The 24,133-nt window shown below is 32.1% G+C and overlaps 4 pseudogenes; all 4 read right to left on the bottom strand.

The window, feature by feature from the left end:
* Positions 1 to 2,909: 2,909 nt before the first annotated feature.
* Positions 2,910 to 3,088, bottom strand: LOC126766663 (5.8S ribosomal RNA; annotated as a pseudogene).
* A 6,619-nt stretch (positions 3,089 to 9,707) lies between these two features.
* On the bottom strand, positions 9,708 to 9,886 carry LOC126766662 (5.8S ribosomal RNA; annotated as a pseudogene).
* A 6,711-nt stretch (positions 9,887 to 16,597) lies between these two features.
* LOC126766661 (5.8S ribosomal RNA) lies at positions 16,598 to 16,776 on the bottom strand (annotated as a pseudogene).
* A 6,681-nt stretch (positions 16,777 to 23,457) lies between these two features.
* Positions 23,458 to 23,636, bottom strand: LOC126766660 (5.8S ribosomal RNA; annotated as a pseudogene).
* Positions 23,637 to 24,133: the final 497 nt, after the last annotated feature.

Raw genomic sequence — 24,133 nt, 5'->3', positions numbered from 1 at the left:
GTAATTTATATGATTTTCAGCATCTCTGGTCACAATAAACACGTTTGACTCTTTGAGATAAAGGGTTTGTATGTGTGTTGTATACAAAACGTATTGAACAACGAACAAGTATTTCGTTTTCGGTTTCTTAATCTTGAATTTTTGTTGTATATATCATTTTTTTAAGAATATATACCAACTATCGAACGAGTGTTTTTTTGAGCGATAATATAAATATTTCCTTATTCCTAATAGTTAGTGTGCTATTAGTCTGTTCTTCTTTTCTTTCTATTTTATTTATTGCTTATATAAATAAAAATTTTCGCACTCGTTAGTTTATACTATATTAACGTATACGGGCGATAATAAGTGACCTTTGTATATAAAAAGATTTTTTTTTAAGATAAAGGGTTTGTATGTGTGTTGTATACTGTTTGCAAATCCTGCTTGTTTGTAGTTTAAACAAGAACAAGATATAAAAAGATTTTTTTTCTGTTTGGTATATGCTTGATATGCCGATTTGATCTTTGGATATATGTGAGAACAATTAGAGATACCAACACGTATGTAAAGTATGTGCTGGTTTTGTCTTTTATTATTATTATTTTTTTTTTTGATTTGACCGTATATGTTTTGGGGGTTAAATGAAAATATTTGTAATTGCAATTAGCGCTCTGTTTAGTTTGATTAAATTTTGAAATTAAATCCCGAAAGTTTAAAATAGTTTTAGTTTAAACGAAGGAAGTCAAAAAAATTGTTTCTGTAATGATTTTACAATACGAATGACGCGGGAGAAAAAAATTGGTAAGATGCAGGTATGCACTCTAAGTACACATTGGAATATGTGCAATTTTGTAGAAATTGATATTTATTATAATATTTATACATACATAAGTATGTGTGTATGTTGTTTTCCAACATTGGTTGGTACTTATATGTCAATATATGTATAATTAAATATAAAATATGAATATAAGAATTTGCATATATGTATGTTGTATTCTATTATTTCTATTTTTCCTTTACTGGTCGAATTTGTCCAAGCTTACTATTTGCGCAATCCTGCTTATACTTTTGGAGTATAAGGGGTATTGCCGGAAAATGGGGTCAAGTGTATATTTGAATTTTTTGTTTTTTTTTCAAATTTGTGTGTTTGGATACACAAGGGTAAGCGTAAATAGGACCATTTTTCTTAGATATGTATATGCCAGTATACATATAATTATATATTATATTATATACTGTTCATACATATATTGGAGGTAAATACATGTATACATATATATAGCGTACCAAACTGTTTTTCGGTTTCCGGGAAATTAACCGTAAGTTGAAACAGTTTGGCGGCAACCGTTTCCTTAAAAGGTTAACCCGACTTGAATACAGTTTTTATGAAAATAAACTGTACCAGTTACCAACATACATATATGAAAATAAAAATTTTTTAAATAAGAAGTGGAGTCGATACAACTCACTTTGAGCCGCTTCAAGGGGCTAAGGGCCTTTTTTTAATAAAATTTATTCATTGTTTATTATTAAATTTTGTTCTTTTTGTTTAAATTAATTTTTGTGGTTTTCGCGCCCGATAATTGCACTATCATTAAAAGCGCCCGTTTTGATACTGTTGCCACTTTTATTTTTCGCGCCCGGTGTTTGAAGGGATTTCATTTTTTGTTTGTTTCCTTTTAACTTTCGGCTTTTGCCACTCAATCTTCAATGTTTATAATATTTTTATCACTTCATTTGTGAATATATATATGGGTTTTGTTTTGTTGTTTTGCTAATTGCACGTTTGGGTGTTTTTCTTTTGTTTTTATTTGCTTTTGTAAACAGTTTTTTTTTTTGGTTTTGGTAACTGCTCTGTTGGCCCGTTTTTAAAGCGGTGTATTATTGATACTTTTACTGCAACTGCACTTTATGCTTCACATACATACATACATATGTCGGTATGTATATAATGTTTTTCGTTTTTGTGGTCACCGCAAAATATATATCAACTTTCACTGTTTGGATTTTTTAATGTTTTTTCTCAATAGTGCCTTTCTTTACGGCTCGAAGGACCATAGTTATTGCACCCTTGCACTTACCATTAAATTTTGCAACGTTCACCTTGTTTGGGAGTAGAAACGCTCGGGCTTATATTCTTCTTTGCGTTAGAATTTATTTCAAAAGAGCTTAGGCACGACAAAGGATTGTCCACTACTTAAAACTATATGTTAATCGGATTTATATAGAATATCTTGCACCAGCCTTGTGCTGACGCGCAAATATTTTAATCCCTCGGATTATAGTTTATAAAAATTAGAATATAAAGGATTCACACGCTTAAATGCTGGCCCGCCACTGTTTTGTTCACTGTTTTATTCACTCGGCTCAGAAATCGAAGAAAGGGTTCACAAGTAATAATGACACGCAACTGTCTGGATCACTAAAGGACGGCGATCGAAACTGGCGATATACGGGCTCGATAGTAGATTCGAAACTGAACTGCTATGCTGCGGGGACGATCCCTTTTGTTGGCTGGTATCCCGCGCGTGTAATCGAGTGTGGTGTGTATGTGCTTGTGTGGATGTGAGATGCTCTCACCTGTGGGTTGTATTGATGTGGACTGTGGTGTGGTGATGTGGAAGTGAATGTGGTGAGTGTAGCGTGTTAGCGATGTGTGTAGGCGTGGTGTGGGGCAGGCGACTAAGGCCCATTTAGCCATATTTTTTTAAATATATTTTAAATAATATTGAAATTTTCTTTATTTTGGGAATACTAAGATTCTCATTTATTACAAAATTTCGTTCAACAATGAGGTAATCAAGAATATATTGTATATATTTCTCTTTATGCTATTACTATTATAGATTAAAAATACAATCCAATAATATACCATATGTCTTAAGTTCTTTTAAATAATAAGTAACTAATTTTGCATAGTCTTACAACCCTCAACCATATGTAGTCCAAGCAGCACTTTAGAATTAATTAAAGTACATAACAGCATAGACCGCAATATGCGTTCAAAATGTCGATGTTCATGTGTCCTGCAGTTCACACGATGACGCACATTTTGCTGCGTTCTTCATCGACCCATGAGCCGAGCGATCCACCGCTTAGAGTAAAAATTTTTTGAATTTTTTGATTCAAAGTCAAGAGTTTTTAATTTATTGAAAGAATAATAATAATATTTTTATAACAAAATTTTTAAAATAAAATTTCACAACACATCTTTCAATAAATTGTAATTTTAAACCAAAACATTTGCAAGCTGCGCCTTAAGTTCTTTTCTTCTTAGGTCAACAAAAACAGTAATACCATTTTTAGTTATTCTCTTCTTTGTGCATTTTCCAGTATTTCTTGAATGAAAATAAACCACAATATATGTATATAACATATACTTAATCACAAATAGAAAATACCATAAAAAAGGAATTACACGTTAGTGTGAACAAATTAACTTAACATTTATATATTTTCTATAAAAAGATCATGTAACTTCTTATAAATTTTTTATAAATAATAAGTACAGCTATATATGTTTAAAGGTTTTTTAGCGTTCAAATACAATGTATGCGATATTCACGATATATGTAATAAATATACTGCTCATAATGCATTACAAGGAATAAAAAAAAAGAAAAACACTCAAATATGTTTTATACAAATTATTGATATACCCATATCGATTTAAATAATAATTATCAATAATTCAAAACATATTGAATGAAAAGAACAAAAAGAATTTTTTTTATTCTTTTTTTCCGTTTTTTTAATATTTTTTTTCGGATAGGAACACAATAATGATCCTTCCGCAGGTTCACTTACGGAAACTGATCACGTCCGGAGACCTCACTAAATAATTCAATCGGTAGTAGCGACGGGCGGTGTGTACAAAGGGCAGGGACGTAATCAATGCGAGTTAATGACTCACACTTACTGGAAATTCCAAGTTCATGTGAACAGTTTCAGTTCACAATCCCACGCATGAAAGTGGTTCAGCGGTTTACCCGGACCTTTCGGTCTAGGAAATACACGTTGATACTTTCATTGTAGCGCGCGTGCAGCCCAGGACATCTAAGGGCATCACAGACCTGTTATTGCTCAATCTCGTTACTGCTAGACGCAATTTGTCCATTTAAGAAGCTTGTGTCCTTATAATGGGACAAACCAACAGGTACGACTCCACTTATATAAACACATTCAAACACTTGTCCATTCAAGATGAACGCATGAATGAAGGCTATATAAGCTTCAACACCATAATCCTGAAAGCATCTATTTAATATATTTGAGTCTCGTTCGTTATCGGAATTAACCAAACAAATCACTCCACGAACTAAGAACGGCCATGCACCACCACCCATAGATTCGAGAAAGAGATATCAATCTGTCTTACACGCTTATGTTCGGACCTGGTAAGTTTTCCCGTGTTGAGTCAAATTAAGCCGCAGGCTCCACTCCTGGTGGTGAACTTCCGTCAATTCCTTTAAGTTTCAGCTTTGCAACCATACTTCACCCGGAGCCCAAAGGCTTTTTTTCCCGGGAAGCGACTGAGAGAGCCATAGTAGTAGCTACACCCAATTGCTAGCTGGCATCTGATCGCCTTCGAACCTCTAACTCTCGTTCTTGATTAATGAAAACATCTTTGGCAAACGCTTTCGCTTAAGTTAGTCTTACGACGGTCCAAGAATTTCACCTCTCGCGTCGTAATACTAATGCCCCCAAACTGCTTCTATTAATCATTACCTCTTGATCTAAAAACCAATGAAAGTAGAACAGATGTCTTATTTCATTATTCCATGCACAAAATATTCAGGCATTTGGAGCTTACTTTAAGCACCCTAGTTTGTTCAAAGTAATTGTACCGGTCCACAACAACACTCGATGAAGAGCACTGAAGCAGGTTTAAATAGGAGGAATATATAAAAAATACATTGCATTAATTATATATAAGAACTCCACCGGTTATACGCTTACATACATAAGGTAATGTACATACCACAATTATAGTTGTACTACCCGTATGAAGCACAAATTCAACTACGAACGTTTTAATCGCAACAACTTTAATATACGCTATTGGAGCTGGAATTACTGCGGCTGCTGGCACCAGACTTGCCCTCCAATAGGTCCTTGTTAAAGGACTTAAAGTGTACTCATTCCAATTACAGGGCCTCAGATATGAATCCTGTATTGTTATTTTTCGTCACTACCTCCCCGAACTGGCAGTGGGTAATTTACGCGCCTGCTGCCTTCCTTAGATGTGGTAGCCGTTTCTCAGGCTCCCTCTCCGGAATCGAACCCTGATTCCCCTTTACCCGTTGCAACTATGGTAGTCCTAGATACTACCATCAAAAGTTGATAGGGCAGACATTTGAAAGATCTGTCGTCGGTACGAGACCATACGATCTGCAAGTTTTCTAGAGTTCAACCAATATAACGATCTTACGATCGCTTTGTTTTAGCCTAATAAAAGCACACGTTCCAAAAGGTCCGTGTTTATTTTGCATGTATTAGCTCTAGAATTACCACAGTTATCCAAGTAACTGTTAACGATCTATGGAACCATAACTGATATAATGAGCCTTTTGTGGTTTCACTTTTAATTTATTTGTACTTAGACATGCATGGCTTAATCTTTGAGACAAGCATATAACTACTGGCAGGTAGTCAACCAGAATAATGTTATTATATTTTTTTTATATAATATGTTTTATATTATATAAAATTTTAAATGATATTTTCTTATTTGAAAATTACACAATACACAAAATATAAAAAAGACATCTTTATATACAACACAGACAACACATTTACTTTTTTATATATTTTTTCGGACGTTTTTTTATGAAGCTTTAATATTTATTGATTGCTTTATATTATTCTGGTACCCCCATATACCATTTTATCCATATATTTGCTTATTTCTCTTTGAGAATTTTTATTATATATAATAAATATGGATTTTCTTATATTCTCTTCTTTCAGTCCAATTAATTGGCGCACTGACGTTTGGTTTCTTATGTGTGTTATGTTGCAATACAGTTGCTTTTTATGTTTTTGCTTTTGTATCGTGAAAAGAATTTTCGTTCTCTATACATAATATTATTTAATTATTAAGAACGATATTTCTTCCCATATTAGCTAAACTTTCAAATAATATCATTTTTTATACATTTTACTTTTATTTCAATGCATAATGTGCATATATCATTTTTTAAGAATATATACATTTTTTTTTTGATTTGAAATTATAAATTTCAAATTCAATTATATTTATTTTTCAATAATAAATATATGATATGAAAGTTTTTTTTTGAGCGTAATAATATAAATATTTCACTCAATTTAATACAATTCCATTAGCGCATATATTTTTATGTGTAATAAGAATAGTTTAAAGAAAGTTAAAATATTCTTTCATATGCTACTTGTTAAGTATAGAATTTTAAATTTCGTCATATTGTTTCAATATAACAAAATTTGTCTATTTAAACCAACTGTAGCCAGGTACCAGGAATAAAAAACCCACAAATTTACGTATACAAATTATTTACTGAAATACTTATATAAATAAAAATTTTCATACAAATACTAAATGAAAAATTTCATACTAGTAGAAAAGCATATTTAATAAAAGTATAATGAAATATATAAAGATATAACATATATTAACTAGTTTTCACTAATAAAAATTTTCATATAAGTACTAACTTATAAAGTCATACATGTAATCATTTTCATATAAGTACTATTTCAGTATATGTCAATTTGAGCAAATTTGTGCAGATTTGTTATAAATGTTCCGTGCCACGTTGTCCTCACCAACCCGAAATCGTATAGAAAATTTACTTTTGCCCATTTAAAATTTACAAACTCAAATATTCATGGGTAATTTATATGATTTTCAGAATTTCTGGTAACAATAAATACGTTTGAATCTTTAAGATAAAGGGTTTGTATGTGTGTTGTATACAAAACGTATTGAACAACGAACAAGTATTTCGTTTTCCTTAATCTTGAATTTTTGTTGTATACGCAATGTACCAACTATCGAACGAGTGTTTCGATTTCCTTATTCCTAATAGTTAGTGTGCTATTAGTCTGTTCTTCTTTTCTTTCTATTTTATTTATTGCTTCGCACTCGTTAGTTTATACTTGCGTATACGGGCGATAATAAGGAAAGAGGAAAGGGTTAATGACCTTTGTATATAAAAAGATTTTTTTCTGTTTGCAATCCTGCTTGCTTGTGCTTTAGCAAGAACAAGAGGTATTGCTTGAAATATGCCGATTTGATCTTTGGATATATGTGAGAACAATTAGAGATACCAACACGTATGTAAAGTATGTGCTGGTTTTGTCTTTTATTATTATTATTTTTTTTTTTTGATTTGACCGTATATGTTTTGGGGTTAAATTAAAATATTTGTAATTGCAATTAGCGCTCTGTTTAGTTTGATTAAATTTTGAAATTAAATCCCGAAAGTTTAAAATAGTTTTAGTTTAAACGAAGGAAGTCAAAGGCAAACTGCATACCGTGTTTCTGTATGTATGATTTTACAATACGAATGACGCGGGAGAAAAAAATTGGTAAGATGCAGGTATGCACTCTAAGTACACATTGGAATATGTGCAATTTTGTAGAAATTGATATTTATTATAATATTTATACATACATAAGTATGTGTGTATGTTGTTTTCCAACATTGGTTGGTACTTATATGTCAATATATGTATAATTAAATATAAAATATGAATATAAGAATTTGCATATATGTATGTTGTATTCTATTATTTCTATTTTTCCTTTACTGATCGAATTTGTCCAAGCTTACTATTTGCGCAATCCTGCTTATACTTTTGGAGTATAAGGGGTATTGCCGGAAAATGGGGTCAAGTGTATATTTGAATTTTTTGTTTTTTTTTTTTTTTCAAATTTGTGTGTTTGGATACACAAGGGTAAGCGTAAATAGGACCATTTTTCTTAGATATGTATATGCCAGTATACATATAATTATATATTATATTATATACTGTTCATACATATATTGGAGGTAAATACATGTATACATATATATAGCGTACCAAACTGTTTTTCGGTTTCCGGGAAATTAACCGTAAGTTGAAACAGTTTGGCGGCAACCGTTTCCTTAAAAGGTTAACCCGACTTGAATACAGTTTTTATGAAAATAAACTGTACCAGTTACCAACATACATATATACATATATGAAAATAAAAATTTTTTAAATAAGAAGTGGAGTCGATACAACTCACTTTGAGCCGCTTCAAGGGGCTAAGGGCCTTTTTTTAATAACATTTATTCATTGTTTATTATTAAATTTTGTTCTTTTTGTTTAAATTAATTTTTGTGGTTTTCGCGCCCGATAATTGCACTATCATTAAAAGCGCCCGTTTTGATACTGTTGCCACTTTTATTTTTCGCGCCCGGTGTTTGAAGGGATTTCATTTTTTGTTTGTTTCCTTTTAACTTTCGGCTTTTGCCACTCAATCTTCAATGTTTATAATATTTTTATCACTTTATTTGTGAATATATATATGGGTTTTGTTTTGTTGTTTTGGTAATTGCGCTCAGGTTTTTGTTTGTTCTTTTATTTGCTTTTGTAAACAGTTTTTTTTTGTTTTTTTGTTTTTTGGTTTTGGTAACTGCTCTGTTGGCCCGCTTTTGAAGCGGTGTACTAGTTATACTTTTACTGCAACTGCACTTTATGCTTCACATACATACATACATATGTCGGTATGTATATAATGTTTTTCGTTTTTGTGGTCACCGCAAAATATATATCAACTTTCACTGTTTGGATTTTTTAATGTTTTTTCTCAATAGTGCCTTTCTTTACGGCTCGAAGGACCATAGTTATTGCACCCTTGCACTTACCATTAAATTTTGCAACGTTCACCTTGTTTGGGAGTAGAAACGCTCGGGCTTATATTCTTCTTTGCGTTAGAATTTATTTCAAAAGAGCTTAGGCACGACAAAGGATTGTCCACTACTTAAAACTATATGTTAATCGGATTTATATAGAATATCTTGCACCAGCCTTGTGCTGACGCGCAAATATTTTAATCCCTCGGATTATAGTTTATAAAAATTAGAATATAAAGGATTCACACGCTTAAATGCTGGCCCGCCACTGTTTTGTTCACTGTTTTATTCACTCGGCTCAGAAATCGAAGAAAGGGTTCACAAGTAATAATGACACGCAACTGTCTGGATCACTAAAGGACGGCGATCGAAACTGGCGATATACGGGCTCGATAGTAGATTCGAAACTGAACTGCTATGCTGCGGGGACGATCCCTTTTGTTGGCTGGTATCCCGCGCGTGTAATCGAGTGTGGTGTGTATGTGCTTGTGTGGATGTGAGATGCTCTCACCTGTGGGTTGTATTGATGTGGACTGTGGTGTGGTGATGTGGAAGTGAATGTGGTGAGTGTAGCGTGTTAGCGATGTGTGTAGGCGTGGTGTGGGGCAGGCGACTAAGGCCCATTTAGCCATATTTTTTTAAATATATTTTAAATAATATTGAAATTTTCTTTATTTTGGGAATACTAAGATTCTCATTTATTACAAAATTTCGTTCAACAATGAGGTAATCAAGAATATATTGTATATATTTCTCTTTATGCTATTACTATTATAGATTAAAAATACAATCCAATAATATACCATATGTCTTAAGTTCTTTTAAATAATAAGTAACTAATTTTGCATAGTCTTACAACCCTCAACCATATGTAGTCCAAGCAGCACTTTAGAATTAATTAAAGTACATAACAGCATAGACCGCAATATGCGTTCAAAATGTCGATGTTCATGTGTCCTGCAGTTCACACGATGACGCACATTTTGCTGCGTTCTTCATCGACCCATGAGCCGAGCGATCCACCGCTTAGAGTAAAAATTTTTTGAATTTTTTGATTCAAAGTCAAGAGTTTTTAATTTATTGAAAGAATAATAATAATATTTTTATAACAAAATTTTTAAAATAAAATTTCACAACACATCTTTCAATAAATTGTAATTTTAAACCAAAACATTTGCAAGCTGCGCCTTAAGTTCTTTTCTTCTTAGGTCAACAAAAACAGTAATACCATTTTTAGTTATTCTCTTCTTTGTGCATTTTCCAGTATTTCTTGAATGAAAATAAACCACAATATATGTATATAACATATACTTAATCACAAATAGAAAATACCATAAAAAAGGAATTACACGTTAGTGTGAACAAATTAACTTAACATTTATATATTTTCTATAAAAAGATCATGTAACTTCTTATAAATTTTTTATAAATAATAAGTACAGCTATATATGTTTAAAGGTTTTTTAGCGTTCAAATACAATGTATGCGATATTCACGATATATGTAATAAATATACTGCTCATAATGCATTACAAGGAATAAAAAAAAAAGAAAAACACAACAAAAAAAAAAATATGTTTTATACAAATTATTGATATACCCATATCGATTTAAATAATAATTATCAATAATTCAAAACATATTGAATGAAAAGAACAAAAAGAATTTTTTTTTATTCTTTTTTTCTGTTTTTTTAATATTTTTTTTCGGATAGGAACACAATAATGATCCTTCCGCAGGTTCACTTACGGAAACCTTGTTACGACTTTTACTTCCTCTAAATAATCAAGTTCGGTCAACTTTTGCGAAACAACCGTGAAACACAAGGCGTCACAGTGATCACGTCCGGAGACCTCACTAAATAATTCAATCGGTAGTAGCGACGGGCGGTGTGTACAAAGGGCAGGGACGTAATCAATGCGAGTTAATGACTCACACTTACTGGAAATTCCAAGTTCATGTGAACAGTTTCAGTTCACAATCCCACGCATGAAAGTGGTTCAGCGGTTTACCCGGACCTTTCGGTCTAGGAAATACACGTTGATACTTTCATTGTAGCGCGCGTGCAGCCCAGGACATCTAAGGGCATCACAGACCTGTTATTGCTCAATCTCGTTACTGCTAGACGCAATTTGTCCATTTAAGAAGCTTGTGTCCTTATAATGGGACAAGCCAACAGGTACGACTCCACTTATATAAACACATTCAAACACTTGTCCATTCAAGATGAACGCATGAATGAAGGCTATAAAAGCTTCAACACCATAATCCTGAAAGCATCTATTTAATATATTTGAGTCTCGTTCGTTATCGGAATTAACCAAACAAATCACTCCACGAACTAAGAACGGCCATGCACCACCACCCATAGATTCGAGAAAGAGATATCAATCTGTCTTACACGCTTATGTTCGGACCTGGTAAGTTTTCCCCTGTTGAGTCAAATTAAGCCGCAGGCTCCACTCCTGGTGGTGAACTTCCGTCAATTCCTTTAAGTTTCAGCTTTGCAACCATACTTCTCCCGGAGCCCAAAGGCTTTTTTTCCCCGGGAAGCGACTGAGAGAGCCATAGTAGTAGCTACACCCAATTGCTAGCTGGCATCTGATCGCCTTCGAACCTCTAACTCTCGTTCTTGATTAATGAAAACATCTTTGGCAAACGCTTTCGCTTAAGTTAGTCTTACGACGGTCCAAGAATTTCACCTCTCGCGTCGTAATACTAATGCCCCCAAACTGCTTCTATTAATCATTACCTCTTGATCTAAAAACCAATGAAAGTAGAACAGATGTCTTATTTCATTATTCCATGCACAAAATATTCAGGCATTTGGAGCTTACTTTAAGCACCCTAGTTTGTTCAAAGTAATTGTACCGGTCCACAACAACACTCGATGAAGAGCACTGAAGCAGGTTTAAATAGGAGGAATATATAAAAAATACATTGCATTAATTATATATAAGAACTCCACCGGTTATACGCTTACATACATAAGGTAATGTACATACCACAATTATAGTTGTACTACCCGTATGAAGCACAAATTCAACTACGAACGTTTTAATCGCAACAACTTTAATATACGCTATTGGAGCTGGAATTACTGCGGCTGCTGGCACCAGACTTGCCCTCCAATAGGTCCTTGTTAAAGGACTTAAAGTGTACTCATTCCAATTACAGGGCCTCAGATATGAATCCTGTATTGTTATTTTTCGTCACTACCTCCCCGAACTGGCAGTGGGTAATTTACGCGCCTGCTGCCTTCCTTAGATGTGGTAGCCGTTTCTCAGGCTCCCTCTCCGGAATCGAACCCTGATTCCCCTTTACCCGTTGCAACTATGGTAGTCCTAGATACTACCATCAAAAGTTGATAGGGCAGACATTTGAAAGATCTGTCGTCGGTACGAGACCATACGATCTGCAAGTTTTCTAGAGTTCAACCAATATAACGATCTTACGATCGCTTTGTTTTAGCCTAATAAAAGCACACGTTCCAAAAGGTCCGTGTTTATTTTGCATGTATTAGCTCTAGAATTACCACAGTTATCCAAGTAACTGTTAACGATCTATGGAACCATAACTGATATAATGAGCCTTTTGTGGTTTCACTTTTAATTTATTTGTACTTAGACATGCATGGCTTAATCTTTGAGACAAGCATATAACTACTGGCAGGTAGTCAACCAGAATAATGTTATTATATTTTTTTTATATAATATGTTTTATATTATATAAAATTTTAAATGATATTTTCTTATTTGAAAATTACACAATACACAAAATATAAAATATAAAAAAGACATCTTTATATACAACACAGACAACACATTTACTTTTTTATATATTTTTTCGGACGTTTTTTTATGAAGCTTTAATATTTATTGATTGCTTTATATTATTCTGGTACCCCCATATACCATTTTATCCATATATTTGCTTATTTCTCTTTGAGAATTTTTATTATATATAATAAATATGGATTTTCTTATATTCTCTTCTTTCAGTCCAATTAATTGGCGCACTGACGTTTGGTTTCTTATGTGTGTTATGTTGCAATACAGTTGCTTTTTATGTTTTTGCTTTTGTATCGTGAAAAGAATTTTCGTTCTCTATACATAATATTATTTAATTATTAAGAACGATATTTCTTCCCATATTAGCTAAACTTTCAAATAATATCATTTTTTATACATTTTACTTTATTTCAATGCATAATGTGTATATATCTTTTTTTAAGAATATATACATTTTTTTTTTGATTTGAAATTATAAATTTCAAATTCAATTATATTTATTTTTCAATAATAAATATATGATATGAAAGTATTTTTTTGAGCGTAATAATATAAATATTTCACTCAATTTAATACAATTCCATTAGCGCATATATTTTTATGTGTAATAAGAATAGTTTAAAGAAAGTTAAAATATTCTTTCATATGCTACTTGTTAAGTATAGAATTTTAAATTTCGTCATATTGTTTCAATATAACAAAATTTGTCTATTTAAACCAACTGTAGCCAGGTACCAGGAATAAAAAACCCACAAATTTACGTATACAAATTATTTACTGAAATACTTATATAAATAAAAATTTTCATACAAATACTAAATGAAAAATTTCATACTAGTAGAAAAGCATATTTAATAAAAGTATAATGAAATATATAAAGATATAACATATATTAACTAGTTTTCACTAATAAAAATTTTCATATAAGTACTAACTTATAAAGTCATACATGTAATCATTTTCATATAAGTACTATTTCAGTATATGTCAATTTGAGCAAATTTGTGCAGATTTGTTATAAATGTTCCGTGCCACGTTGTCCTCACCAACCCGAAATCGTATAGAAAATTTACTTTTGCCCATTTAAAATTTACAAACTCAAATATTCATGGGTAATTTATATGATTTTCAGAATTTCTGGTAACAATAAATACGTTTGAATCTTTAAGATAAAGGGTTTGTATGTGTGTTGTATACAAAACGTATTGAACAACGAACAAGTATTTCGTTTTCCTTAATCTTGAATTTTTGTTGTATACGCAATGTACCAACTATCGAACGAGTGTTTCGATTTCCTTATTCCTAATAGTTAGTGTGCTATTAGTCTGTTCTTCTTTTCTTTCTATTTTATTTATTGCTTCGCACTCGTTAGTTTATACTTGCGTATACGGGCGATAATAAGGAAAGAGGAAAGGGTTAATGACCTTTGTATATAAAAAGATTTTTTTCTGTTTGCAATCCTGCTTGCTTGTGCTTTAGCAAGAACAAGAGGTATTGCTTGAAATATGCCGATTTGATCTTTGGATATATGTGAGAACAATTAGAGATACCAACACGTATGTAAAGTATGTGCTGGTTTTGTCTTTTATTATTATTATTTTTTTTTTTTTGATTTGACCGTATATGTTTTGGGGGTTAAATTAAAATATTTGTAATTGCAATTAGCGCTCTGTTTAGTTTGATTAAATTTTGAAATTAAATCCCGAAAGTTTAAAATAGTTTTAGTTTAAACGAAGGAAGTCAAAGGCAAACTGCATACCGTGTTTCTGTATGTATGATTTTACAATACGAATGACGCGGGAGAAAAAAATTGGTAAGATGCAGGTATGCACTCTAAGTACACATTGGAATATGTGCAATTTTGTAGAAATTGATATTTATTATAATATTTATACATACATAAGTATGTGTGTATGTTGTTTTCCAACATTGGTTGGTACTTATATGTCAATATATGTATAATTAAATATAAAATATGAATATAAGAATTTGCATATATGTATGTTGTATTCTATTATTTCTATTTTTCCTTTACTGATCGAATTTGTCCAAGCTTACTATTTGCGCAATCCTGCTTATACTTTTGGAGTATAAGGGGTATTGCCGGAAAATGGGGTCAAGTGTATATTTGAATTTTTTGTTTTTTTTTTCAAATTTGTGTGTTTGGATACACAAGGGTAAGCGTAAATAGGACCATTTTTCTTAGATATGTATATGCCAGTATACATATAATTATATATTATATTATATACTGTTCATACATATATTGGAGGTAAATACATGTATACATATATATAGCGTACCAAACTGTTTTTCGGTTTCCGGGAAATTAACCGTAAGTTGAAACAGTTTGGCGGCAACCGTTTCCTTAAAAGGTTAACCCGACTTGAATACAGTTTTTATGAAAATAAACTGTACCAGTTACCAACATACATATATGAAAATAAAAATTTTTTAAATAAGAAGTGGAGTCGATACAACTCACTTTGAGCCGCTTCAAGGGGCTAAGGGCCTTTTTTTAATAACATTTATTCATTGTTTATTATTAAATTTTGTTCTTTTTGTTTAAATTAATTTTTGTGGTTTTCGCGCCCGATAATTGCACTATCATTAAAAGCGCCCGTTTTGATACTGTTGCCACTTTTATTTTTCGCGCCCGGTGTTTGAAGGGATTTCATTTTTTGTTTGTTTCCTTTTAACTTTCGGCTTTTGCCACTCAATCTTCAATGTTTATAATATTTTTATCACTTTATTTGTGAATATATATATGGGTTTTGTTTTGTTGTTTTGGTAATTGCGCTCAGGTTTTTGTTTGTTCTTTTATTTGCTTTTGTAAACAGTTTTTTTTTGTTTTTTTGTTTTTTGGTTTTGGTAACTGCTCTGTTGGCCCGCTTTTGAAGCGGTGTACTAGTTATACTTTTACTGCAACTGCACTTTATGCTTCACATACATACATACATATGTCGGTATGTATATAATGTTTTTCGTTTTTGTGGTCACCGCAAAATATATATCAACTTTCACTGTTTGGATTTTTTAATGTTTTTTCTCAATAGTGCCTTTCTTTACGGCTCGAAGGACCATAGTTATTGCACCCTTGCACTTACCATTAAATTTTGCAACGTTCACCTTGTTTGGGAGTAGAAACGCTCGGGCTTATATTCTTCTTTGCGTTAGAATTTATTTCAAAAGAGCTTAGGCACGACAAAGGATTGTCCACTACTTAAAACTATATGTTAATCGGATTTATATAGAATATCTTGCACCAGCCTTGTGCTGACGCGCAAATATTTTAATCCCTCGGATTATAGTTTATAAAAATTAGAATATAAAGGATTCACACGCTTAAATGCTGGCCCGCCACTGTTTTGTTCACTGTTTTATTCACTCGGCTCAGAAATCGAAGAAAGGGTTCACAAGTAATAATGACACGCAACTGTCTGGATCACTAAAGGACGGCGATCGAAACTGGCGATATACGGGCTCGATAGTATGTAGATTCGAAACTGAACTGCTATGCTGCGGGGACGATCCCTTTTGTTGGCTGGTATCCCGCGCGTGTAATCGAGTGTGGTGTGTATGTGCTTGTGTGGATGTGAGATGCTCTCACCTGTGGGTTGTATTGATGTGGACTGTGGTGTGGTGATGTGGAAGTGAATGTGGTGAGTGTAGCGTGTTAGCGATGTGTGTAGGCGTGGTGTGGGGCAGGCGACTAAGGCCCATTTAGCCATATTTTTTTAAATATATTTTAAATAATATTGAAATTTTCTTTATTTTGGGAATACTAAGATTCTCATTTATTACAAAATTTCGTTCAACAATGAGGTAATCAAGAATATATTGTATATATTTCTCTTTATGCTATTACTATTATAGATTAAAAATACAATCCAATAATATACCATATGTCTTAAGTTCTTTTAAATAATAAGTAACTAATTTTGCATAGTCTTACAACCCTCAACCATATGTAGTCCAAGCAGCACTTTAGAATTAATTAAAGTACATAACAGCATAGACCGCAATATGCGTTCAAAATGTCGATGTTCATGTGTCCTGCAGTTCACACGATGACGCACATTTTGCTGCGTTCTTCATCGACCCATGAGCCGAGCGATCCACCGCTTAGAGTAAAAATTTTTTGAATTTTTTGATTCAAAGTCAAGAGTTTTTAATTTATTGAAAGAATAATAATAATATTTTTATAACAAAATTTTTAAAATAAAATTTCACAACACATCTTTCAATAAATTGTAATTTTAAACCAAAACATTTGCAAGCTGCGCCTTAAGTTCTTTTCTTCTTAGGTCAACAAAAACAGTAATACCATTTTTAGTTATTCTCTTCTTTGTGCATTTTCCAGTATTTCTTGAATGAAAATAAACCACAATATATGTATATAACATATACTTAATCACAAATAGAAAATACCATAAAAAAGGAATTACACGTTAGTGTGAACAAATTAACTTAACATTTATATATTTTCTATAAAAAGATCATGTAACTTCTTATAAATTTTTTATAAATAATAAGTACAGCTATATATGTTTAAAGGTTTTTTAGCGTTCAAATACAATGTATGCGATATTCACGATATATGTAATAAATATACTGCTCATAATGCATTACAAGGAATAAAAAAAAAACACTCAAATATGTTTTATACAAATTATTGATATACCCATATCGATTTAAATAATAATTATCAATAATTCAAAACATATTGAATGAAAAGAACAAAAAGAATTTTTTTTTATTCTTTTTTTCCGTTTTTTTAATATTTTTTTTCGGATAGGAACACAATAATGATCCTTCCGCAGGTTCACTTACGGAAACCTTGTTACGACTTTTACTTCTTCTAAATAATCAAGTTCGGTCAACTTTTGCGAAACAACCGTGAAACACAAGGCGTCACAGTGATCACGTCCGGAGACCTCACTAAATAATTCAATCGGTAGTAGCGACGGGCGGTGTGTACAAAGGGCAGGGACGTAATCAATGCGAGTTAATGACTCACACTTACTGGAAATTCCAAGTTCATGTGAACAGTTTCAGTTCACAATCCCACGCATGAAAGTGGTTCAGCGGTTTACCCGGACCTTTCGGTCTAGGAAATACACGTTGATACTTTCATTGTAGCGCGCGTGCAGCCCAGGACATCTAAGGGCATCACAGACCTGTTATTGCTCAATCTCGTTACTGCTAGACGCAATTTGTCCATTTAAGAAGCTTGTGTCCTTATAATGGGACAAACCAACAGGTACGACTCCACTTATATAAACACATTCAAACACTTGTCCATTCAAGATGAACGCATGAATGAAGGCTATAAAAGCTTCAACACCATAATCCTGAAAGCATCTATTTAATATATTTGAGTCTCGTTCGTTATCGGAATTAACCAAACAAATCACTCCACGAACTAAGAACGGCCATGCACCACCACCCATAGATTCGAGAAAGAGATATCAATCTGTCTTACACGCTTATGTTCGGACCTGGTAAGTTTTCCCCTGTTGAGTCAAATTAAGCCGCAGGCTCCACTCCTGGTGGTGAACTTCCGTCAATTCCTTTAAGTTTCAGCTTTGCAACCATACTTCACCCGGAGCCCAAAGGCTTTTTTTTCCCGGGAAGCGACTGAGAGAGCCATAGTAGTAGCTACACCCAATTGCTAGCTGGCATCTGATCGCCTTCGAACCTCTAACTCTCGTTCTTGATTAATGAAAACATCTTTGGCAAACGCTTTCGCTTAAGTTAGTCTTACGACGGTCCAAGAATTTCACCTCTCGCGTCGTAATACTAATGCCCCCAAACTGCTTCTATTAATCATTACCTCTTGATCTAAAAACCAATGAAAGTAGAACAGATGTCTTATTTCATTATTCCATGCACAAAATATTCAGGCATTTGGAGCTTGCTTTAAGCACCCTAGTTTGTTCAAAGTAATTGTACCGGTCCACAACAACACTCGATGAAGAGCACTGAAGCAGGTTTAAATAGGAGGAATATATAAAAAATACATTGCATTAATTATATATAAGAACTCCACCGGTTATACGCTTACATACATAAGGTAATGTACATACCACAATTATAGTTGTACTACCCGTATGAAGCACAAATTCAACTACGAACGTTTTAATCGCAACAACTTTAATATACGCTATTGGAGCTGGAATTACTGCGGCTGCTGGCACCAGACTTGCCCTCCAATAGGTCCTTGTTAAAGGACTTAAAGTGTACTCATTCCAATTACAGGGCCTCAGATATGAATCCTGTATTGTTATTTTTCGTCACTACCTCCCCGAACTGGCAGTGGGTAATTTACGCGCCTGCTGCCTTCCTTAGATGTGGTAGCCGTTTCTCAGGCTCCCTCTCCGGAATCGAACCCTGATTCCCTTTACCCGTTGCAACTATGGTAGTCCTAGATACTACCATCAAAAGTTGATAGGGCAGACATTTGAAAGATCTGTCGTCGGTACGAGACCATACGATCTGCAAGTTTTCTAGAGTTCAACCAATATAACGATCTTACGATCGCTTTGTTTTAGCCTAATAAAAGCACACGTTCCAAAAGGTCCGTGTTTATTTTGCATGTATTAGCTCTAGAATTACCACAGTTATCCAAGTAACTGTTAACGATCTATGGAACCATAACTGATATAATGAGCCTTTTGTGGTTTCACTTTTAATTTATTTGTACTTAGACATGCATGGCTTAATCTTTGAGACAAGCATATAACTACTGGCAGGTAGTCAACCAGAATAATGTTATTATATTTTTTTTATATAATATGTTTTATATTATATAAAATTTTAAATGATATTTTCTTATTTGAAAATTACACAATACACAAAATATAAAAAAGACATCTTTATATACAACACAGACAACACATTTACTTTTTTATATATTTTTTTCGGACGTTTTTTTTTTTGAAGCTTTAATATTTATTGATTGCTTTATATTATTCTGGTACCCCCATATACCATTTTATCCATATATTTGCTTATTTCTCTTTGAGAATTTTTATTATATATAATAAATATGGATTTTCTTATATTCTCTTCTTTCAGTCCAATTAATTGGCGCACTGACGTTTGGTTTCTTATGTGTGTTATGTTGCAATACAGTTGCTTTTTATGTTTTTGCTTTTGTATCGTGAAAAGAATTTTCGTTCTCTATACATAATATTATTTAATTATTAAGAACGATATTTCTTCCCATATTAGCTAAACTTTCAAATAATATCATTTTTTATACATTTTACTTTATTTCAATGCATAATGTGCATATATCATTTTTTAAGAATATATACATTTTTTTAAGTATAGAATTTTAAATTTGATTTGAAATTATAAATTTCAAATTCAATTATATTTATTTTTCAATAATAAATATATGATATGAAAGTATTTTTTTGAGCGTAATAATATAAATATTTCACTCAATTTAATACAATTCCATTAGCGCATATATTTTTATGTGTAATAAGAATAGTTTAAAGAAAGTTAAAATATTCTTTCATATGCTACTTGTTAAGTATAGAATTTTAAATTTCGTCATATTGTTTCAATATAACAAAATTTGTCTATTTAAACCAACTGTAGCCAGGTACCAGGAATAAAAAACCCACAAATTTACGTATACAAATTATTTACTGAAATACTTATATAAATAAAAATTTTCATACAAATACTAAATGAAAAATTTCATACTAAAAGATAAAGATATAACATATATTAACTAGTTTTCACTAATAAAAATTTTCATATAAGTACTAACTTATAAAGTCATACATGTAATCATTTTCATATAAGTACTATTTCAGTATATGTCAATTTGAGCAAATTTGTGCAGATTTGTTATAAATGTTCCGTGCCACGTTGTCCTCACCAACCCGAAATCGTATAGAAAATTTACTTTTGCCCATTTAAAATTTACAAACTCAAATATTCATGGGTAATTTATATGATTTTCAGAATTTCTGGTAACAATAAATACGTTTGAATCTTTAAGATAAAGGGTTTGTATGTGTGTTGTATACAAAACGTATTGAACAACGAACAAGTATTTCGTTTTCCTTAATCTTGAATTTTTGTTGTATACGCAATGTACCAACTATCGAACGAGTGTTTCGATTTCCTTATTCCTAATAGTTAGTGTGCTATTAGTCTGTTCTTCTTTTCTTTCTATTTTATTTATTGCTTCGCACTCGTTAGTTTATACTTGCGTATACGGGCGATAATAAGGAAAGAGGAAAGGGTTAATGACCTTTGTATATAAAAAGATTTTTTTCTGTTTGCAATCCTGCTTGCTTGTGCTTTAGCAAGAACAAGAGGTATTGCTTGAAATATGCCGATTTGATCTTTGGATATATGTGAGAACAATTAGAGATACCAACACGTATGTAAAGTATGTGCTGGTTTTGTCTTTTATTATTATTATTTTTTTTTTTTGATTTGACCGTATATGTTTACTTTTTTATATGTTTTGGGGGTTAAATTAAAATATTTGTAATTGCAATTAGCGCTCTGTTTAGTTTGATTAAATTTTGAAATTAAATCCCGAAAGTTTAAAATAGTTTTAGTTTAAACGAAGGAAGTCAAAGGCAAACTGCATACCGTGTTTCTGTATGTATGATTTTACAATACGAATGACGCGGGAGAAAAAAATTGGTAAGATGCAGGTATGCACTCTAAGTACACATTGGAATATGTGCAATTTTGTAGAAATTGATATTTATTATAATATTTATACATACATAAGTATGTGTGTATGTTGTTTTCCAACATTGGTTGGTACTTATATGTCAATATATGTATAATTAAATATAAAATATGAATATAAGAATTTGCATATATGTATGTTGTATTCTATTATTTCTATTTTTCCTTTACTGATCGAATTTGTCCAAGCTTACTATTTGCGCAATCCTGCTTATACTTTTGGAGTATAAGGGGTATTGCCGGAAAATGGGGTCAAGTGTATATTTGAATTTTTTGTTTTTTTTTCAAATTTGTGTGTTTGGATACACAAGGGTAAGCGTAAATAGGACCATTTTTCTTAGATATGTATATGCCAGTATACATATAATTATATATTATATTATATACTGTTCATACATATATTGGAGGTAAATACATGTATACATATATATAGCGTACCAAACTGTTTTTCGGTTTCCGGGAAATTAACCGTAAGTTGAAACAGTTTGGCGGCAACCGTTTCCTTAAAAGGTTAACCCGACTTGAATACAGTTTTTATGAAAATAAACTGTACCAGTTACCAACATACATATATGAAAATAAAAATTTTTTAAATAAGAAGTGGAGTCGATACAACTCACTTTGAGCCGCTTCAAGGGGCTAAGGGCCTTTTTTTATGTTATTTATTCATTGTTTATTATTAAATTTTGTTCTTTTTGTTTAAATTAATTTTTGTGGTTTTCGCGCCCGATAATTGCACTATCATTAAAAGCGCCCGTTTTGATACTGTTGCCACTTTTATTTTTCGCGCCCGGTGTTTGAAGGGATTTCATTTTTTGTTTGTTTCCTTTTAACTTTCGGCTTTTGCCACTCAATCTTCAATGTTTATAATATTTTTATCACTTTATTTGTGAATATATATATGGGTTTTGTTTTGTTGTTTTGGTAATTGCGCTCAGGTTTTTTTTTGTTCTTTTATTTGCTTTTGTAAACAGTTTTTTTTTGTTTTTTGTTTTTTGGTTTTGGTAACTGCTCTGTTGGCCCGCTTTTGAAGCGGTGTACTAGTTATGCTTTTACTGCAACTGCACTTTATGCTTCACATACATACATACATATGTCGGTGTGTATATAATGTTTTTCGTTTTTGTGGTCACCGCAAAATATATATCAACTTTCACTGTTTGGATTTTTTAATGTTTTTTCTCAATAGTGCCTTTCTTTACGGCTCGAAGGACCATAGTTATTGCACCCTTGCACTTACCATTAAATTTTGCAACGTTCACCTTGTTTGGGAGTAGAAACGCTCGGGCTTATATTCTTCTTTGCGTTAGAATTTATTTCAAAAGAGCTTAGGCACGACAAAGGATTGTCCACTACTTAAAACTATATGTTAATCGGATTTATATAGAATATCTTGCACCAGCCTTGTGCTGACGCGCAAATATTTTAATCCCTCGGATTATAGTTTATAAAAATTAGAATATAAAGGATTCACACGCTTAAATGCTGGCCCGCCACTGTTTTGTTCACTGTTTTATTCACTCGGCTCAGAAATCGAAGAAAGGGTTCACAAGTAATAATGACACGCAACTGTCTGGATCACTAAAGGACGGCGATCGAAACTGGCGATATACGGGCTCGATAGTAGATTCGAAACTGAACTGCTATGCTGCGGGGACGATCCCTTTTGTTGGCTGGTATCCCGCGCGTGTAATCGAGTGTGGTGTGTATGTGCTTGTGTGGATGTGAGATGCTCTCACCTGTGGGTTGTATTGATGTGGACTGTGGTGTGGTGATGTGGAAGTGAATGTGGTGAGTGTAGCGTGTTAGCGATGTGTGTAGGCGTGGTGTGGGGCAGGCGACTAAGGCCCATTTAGCCATATTTTTTTAAATATATTTTAAATAATATTGAAATTTTCTTTATTTTGGGAATACTAAGATTCTCATTTATTACAAAATTTCGTTCAACAATGAGGTAATCAAGAATATATTGTATATTTCTCTTTATGCTATTACTATTATAGATTAAAAATACAATCCAATAATATACCATATGTCTTAAGTTCTTTTAAATAATAAGTAACTAATTTTGCATAGTCTTACAACCCTCAACCATATGTAGTCCAAGCAGCACTTTAGAATTAATTAAAGTACATAACAGCATAGACCGCAATATGCGTTCAAAATGTCGATGTTCATGTGTCCTGCAGTTCACACGATGACGCACAGTTTGCTGCGTTCTTCATCGACCCATGAGCCGAGTGATCCACCGCTTAGAGTAAAATTTTTTTGTATTTTTTGATTCAAAGTCAAGAGTTTTTAATTTATTGAAAGAATAATAATAATATTTTTATAACAAAATTTTTAAAATAAAATTTCACAACACATCTTTCAATAAATTGTAATTTTAAACCAAACATTTGCAAGCTGCGCCTTAAGTTCTTTTCTTCTTAGGTCAACAAAAACAGTAATACCATTTTTAGTTATTCTCTTCTTTGTGCATTTTCCAGTATTTCTTGAATGAAAATAAACCACAATATATGTATATAACATATACTTAATCACAAATAGAAAATACCATAAAAAAGGAATTACACGTTAGTGTGAACAAATTAACTTAACATTTATATATTTTCTATAAAAAGATCATGTAACTTCTTATAAATTTTTTATAAATAATAAGTACAGCTATATATGTTTAAAGGTTTTTAGCGTTCAAATACAATGTATGCGATATTCACGATATATGTAATAAATATACTGCTCATAATGCATTAC

The sequence above is a fragment of the Bactrocera neohumeralis genome, unplaced genomic scaffold, assembly GCF_024586455.1.
Source record: "Bactrocera neohumeralis isolate Rockhampton unplaced genomic scaffold, APGP_CSIRO_Bneo_wtdbg2-racon-allhic-juicebox.fasta_v2 ctg2003, whole genome shotgun sequence".
Lineage (NCBI taxonomy): Eukaryota > Metazoa > Arthropoda > Insecta > Diptera > Tephritidae > Bactrocera > Bactrocera neohumeralis.
Note: the sequence above shows the minus strand (reverse complement) of the source record. Positions and strands in the feature narration are given on the sequence as shown.